The sequence below is a fragment of the Nicotiana attenuata genome, unplaced genomic scaffold (assembly GCF_001879085.1).
Source record: "Nicotiana attenuata strain UT unplaced genomic scaffold, NIATTr2, whole genome shotgun sequence".
In the NCBI taxonomy this organism is placed as follows: domain Eukaryota; kingdom Viridiplantae; phylum Streptophyta; class Magnoliopsida; order Solanales; family Solanaceae; genus Nicotiana; species Nicotiana attenuata.
In genome coordinates, this window is record NW_017670649.1 from 20,132 (window position 1) to 25,774 (window position 5,643).

A 5,643-nucleotide genomic window follows, 5' to 3' on the forward strand; every position below is an offset into this window, starting at 1 on the left:
AGACGTTGATCGACCTATCACGACTTGAACGGAGCTGAAAATGTAGTGAAAATGGAGGAAATTCTGGAAACTTTTCCAGATGAGCAGCTGCTCGTTACCACTCATCAGGAAGCGCCTTGGTATGCAGACTATGCTAATTACCTGGCCAGTGGTATTGTTCCTCACGACCTGTCATCGGTCCAGAGGAAGAGATTCTTTCGTGAAAGCCAATGGTATTACTGGGATGAGCCCTATTTGTTTAGAATATTCCTTGATAACATGATCCGGAGATGCGTCCCCGAGATCGAACAATCTTCTGTCTTGCAGGCTTGTCACGCTTCAGCGTATGGCGGTCACTTTGGAGGAATCAGGACAGCAGCTAAGGTGCTAGAGGCCGGATTTTTCTGGCCAACGGTGTTCAAGGATGCTCACTTATGGGTTAAGGGCTGTAATGAATGTCAGCTCACCGGGAACATTTCCCGGCGTCATGAGATGCCCATGAACCCAGTTCAAGAGGTGGAAGTGTTTGATGTTTGGGGGATAGATTTCATGGGTCCCTTCGTCAGCTCCTATGGCAATAAATACATTCTTGTTGCTGTAGACTACGTGTCCAAGTGGATGGAAGCTGCAGCATTACCCACCAATAATGCTAAGGTGGTGGTCGGGTTTCTCAAGAAGAATATATTCACCCGCTTTGGGACACCGCGTGCAATTATCAGCGACGAAGGCACTCATTTCTGCAACCGGGCCTTCGAGAAGTTGTTGGCTAAATATGATGTGCGCCACAAGGTGGCTACTCCGTACCACCCACAGACCAGTGGACAGGTTGAGGTGTCCAACAGAGAGATCAAGAGCGTATTGACAAAAACTGTAAATGCTACAAGAACTGACTGGTCAAGGAAGCTAGATGATGCACTATGGGCTTACAGTACAGCTTTCAAGACACCAATTGGTATGTCACCATATAAGTTGGTGTTTGGGAAGGCCTGTCACCTACCTGTAGAACTTGAACATAAAGCGTGGTGGGCACTGAAACAGCTGAATTTAGACTTGGAAGCTGCGGGCACGTCGAGAGTCACTGAATTACATGAGCTAGAGGAGTTCCGGTATCTTGCTTTTGAGAGCACAAGGCTATATAAAGAGAGAATGAAGAGGCTTCACGATCAGAACATCATTGAACGAAATTTCAAACCTGGGGACAGGGTATTGCTTTATAACTCAAGACTGCGGTTATTCCCGGTTAAGCTAAAGTCAAGGTGGTCTGGACCATTTCGCGTGGTTGAAGTGTTTCCATCCGGAGCTGTGGAAGTTGCTACTGAAGATGACTATGTATTCTTGATATGACATGGGGACATGCCATGCTGTAGCACAACAACATACATCTATATACATTACAATACATAGTTAGTGCAACTCTCCCACCCCACACTTAAAATCATGGCATGTCCCCATGTCATATCAAGAAAGTAAAGAGCACAAGGGTTAGAAGACTTCCCTGAGACTCAATCCGAGTCGGAGACGTTGCTGGGGTCTACACGGCAGGCCCTCCCCAATGCACGTAACCAAGCCATAAACCGGCTCTCAGATCTAGTCTGCCTCTGTGACATGGCGTCCATCCGCATGTGTAGACCATCCACCGAGGTACGGAGATCCGCGACCCCTTCCTCCAAGGAGCGCAGCATAAGCCGGGAGGACTGTGAGCGTGATAGGTCTTCTCCAGAATGGGGGCGCCGAGAGGGCCCGGCACTGTCAACAGACCGCCTAGACGGTGCAAAAGGAACCGGATCATCATCCTCATCATCAATCTCAATTGTGGTGCGTGTACCCCTACCCACTCTGATGCTAGAAGCTTTGAAAGCTGCTCTGGGGGGCAAATCTCCATCTGCAGGATTGGTGGGGGTGTTTCTCATCAAGCACAATGTGGTTACCAAGGAAATAGAATCCTTTTGTCAGCAGCGGTCCCCGTAAGACCATTTCATCTCCAATTAGCCGTGCCGCATCAAAATCCTTCCCTGTCACAAAGCACCAAGTCAACAGTGCCCTATTGAAGTTCACGTCCGTGGTATTGCTGGATGGCAGGAACCTGCTACAGATAACAGTCAACCAATACTTGGCCAAGTGAGTGAAAGAGTTAGAGTTGAGGGTTATTTGGTCACGTATCCAAATGGGCTGCCCCCCTGTGCAAATTACGTTCGTCATGACCTCCCATGTCACCCCCGGTCTGTCATGGTAATAGTCGACATCACCGGTGAACGGAGGCAGCCGCAACACCCGGCGAATTGTTTGAATTTGAGCACTGACCACCATACCCCGAACAATGACCTCCCTACCCAAGTTCAATGGGCAGTTGGCGTAAAATTCACGAACCAGCATCTTGTTAACTGGTGCAGGGTCGTTAAATAGGAATTCCATTTCCCGCCTCCGTATTTCTTCATACATCTCCACCTTTTCGGCTCGGAGGGCTACCCGATCAATCGGGATCTCATGGATAAAGGTCTTTGTAGCCTTGGCGTTGAAGTCGTCCTCCGCCAGTTCCGATTGGAATCTGGACTCATCATAAGCAGGTCGTTGGGATGTGCCTCCAGAGCGTCTTGCCTTTGGGAGCCATGTGACCTGCAAATAATCAAACAAACCATCAACATATGCCCTAGCTAGTGCCAATAAGATGGTTACTCTGACTTCACCACCCGATGACACCAAATATTTCCCCTTAATTCATTCATAACAACCTCCACAATAGCCTCATAATTTTCTTACCACTTCCGGCATAATACACCCCACACTTACTCCTTTCAATGTTACACATGACATACAACACCACCATATAACAAATACCACCATACCAACAATCAACTACACATCAACAACCATCAATTACAACATCCCAAACCTTGGTTGGGCCTCAAACACCACAAAAATATACAACATAGTACCATAATTTTCGGCCAACACATGACCCAATACCATACTACACCACAAAAATCTAGTTTAGGCCTCCAAACCACCAAAACAACTTCACAATTATTTAATAATGGAGACCCAATTAATTTTGGCACCAAACAACCTCATAAATATCAACTACAACAACTACACATCAACAACCATCAACTACAACTACAACAACTCATAAACATCTGCTACAGCATGGCATGTCCCCATGTTGTTGTGCTACAGCACAACAACATACATCTATATACATTACAATACATAGTTAGAGCAAGTCTCCCACTCCACACTTAAAATCATGGCATGTCCCCATGTCATATCAAGAAAGTAAAGAGAAGAAGGGTTAGAAGACTTCCCTGAGACTCAATCTGAGTCAGAGACGGTGCTGGGGTCTACACGGCAGGCCCTCCCCAATGCACGTAACCAAGCCATAAACCGGCTCTCAGATCTAGTCTGCCTCTGTGACATGGCGTCCATCCGCGTGTGTAGACCATCCACCGAGGTGCGGAGATCCGCGACCCCTTCCTCCAAGGAGCGCAACATAGGCCGGGAGGACTGTGAGCGTGATAGGTCTTCTCTAGAATGGGGGCGCCGAGAGGGCCCGGCACTATCAACAGACCGCCTAGACGGTGCAAAAGGAACCGAATCATCATCCTCATCATCAATCTCAATTGTGGTGCGTGTACCCCTGCCCACTCTGATGCTAGAAGCTTTGAAAGCTGCTCTGGGGGGCAAATCTCCATCTGCAGGATTGGTGGGGGTGTTTCTCATCAAGCACAATGTGGTTACCAAGGAAGGGAAATAGAATCCTTTTGTCAGCAGCGGTCCCTGTAAGACCATTTCATCTCCAATTAGCCGTGCCGCATCAAAATCCTTCCCTGTCACAAAGCACCAAGTCAACAGTGCCCTATTGAAGTTCACGTCCGTGGTATTGCTGGATGGCAGGAACCTGCTACAGATAACAGTCAACCAACACTTGGCCAAGTGAGTGAAAGAGTTAGAGTTGAGGGTTATTTGGTCACGTATCCAAATGGGCTGCCCCCCTGTGCAAATTACGTCCGTCATGACCTCCCATGTCACCCCCGGTCTGTCATGGTAATAGTCGACATCACCGGTGAACGGAGGCAGCTGCAACACCCGGCGAATTGTTTGAATTTGAGCACTGACCACCATACCCCGAACAATCACCTCCCTACCCAAGTTCAATGGGCAGTTGGCGTAAAATTCACGAACCAGTATCTTGTTAACTGGTGCAGGGTCGTTAAATAGGAATTCCATTTCCCGCCTCCGTATTTCTTCATACATCTCCACCTTTTCGGCTCGGAGGGCTACCCGATCAATCGGGATCTCATGGATAAAGGTCTTTGTAGCCTTGGCATTGAAGTCGTCCTCCGCCAGTTCTGATTGGAATATGGACTCATCATAAGCAGGTCGTTGGGATGTGCCTCCATAGCGCCTTTGCCTTTTGGGAGCCATGTGACCTGCAAATAATCAAACAAACCATCAACATATGCCCTAGCCAGTGCCAATAAGATGGTTACTCAGACTTCACCACCCGATGACACCAAATATTTCCCCTTAATTCATTCATAACAACCTCCACAATAGCCTCATAATTTTCTTACCACTTCCGGCATAATACACCCCACACTTACTCCTTTCAATGTTACACATGACATACAACACTACCATATAACAAATACCACCATACCAACAATCAACTACACATCAACAACCATCAATTACAACATCCCAAACCTAGGTTGGGCCTAAAACACCACAAAAATATACAACATAGTACCACAATTTTCGGCCAACACATGACCCAATACCATACTACACCACAAAAATCTAGTTTAGGCCTCCAAACCACCAAAACAACTTCACAATTATTTAATAATGGAGACCCAATTAATTTGGCACCAAACAACCTCATAAACATCAACTACAACAACTACAACAATGGCAAACATAAAAGAAAGCAAAAAATTCAAATTACTACACTACTCCTACTAGGGTTTAAGTAAAACTAATAATTTAACAAATTACACTACCTAGAAGAGAAAGAAATAGAAAGAGAGAAGAATAACTTACTTGAGTTGAAGAGGGGAAGGAATGGAGGTGTGTTAATGGAGGTTTGGAGAGGAAGGGGGTTGTTAATGGAGGTTTGATGAAGAAGAAGAAGGAGAGTTTTAGGTGAAGAGAGAGAGAAAAAGGAGTGGGATGGGGGTTGGGGCGGAAATTATTGGAGTGGAAATAGAAGGGGGGGTTTGAGGGTGTTAAAAAAAGAGAAAAAAATAAAAAATAAAAAAAAATCACTTACCTGGCCGCGTCTGTGTCTGCCGCGGTTCTGCCACGGTCGCGGTAGAACCGCGAGCAGTGAGATTCCGCGAGGCCATTTGATCGCGGTTTCACCGCGGTCGCGGTAGAACCGCGGTCGAGGCCCCTCTCTGATTCTAACGCCCAGTTTTTTTTTTTTTGTTTTTGAATAGATTACAAAGGTTACAATTACAACAATGTCATGGGTTGCCTGCCACGTAGCGCCTGATTTAACGTCGCGGCACGACTCATGTGAGCGAAATTAAGGTTCGCTCGACCTCTGGGGTTCATTCAAATACAGCTCGGTCATCTCCTTAGGCTCGTTCATGCCCACATACAATTTCAACCGCTGACCATTGACTCTAAATGTACGAGAGTCATCTTCAGTAGCAACTTCCA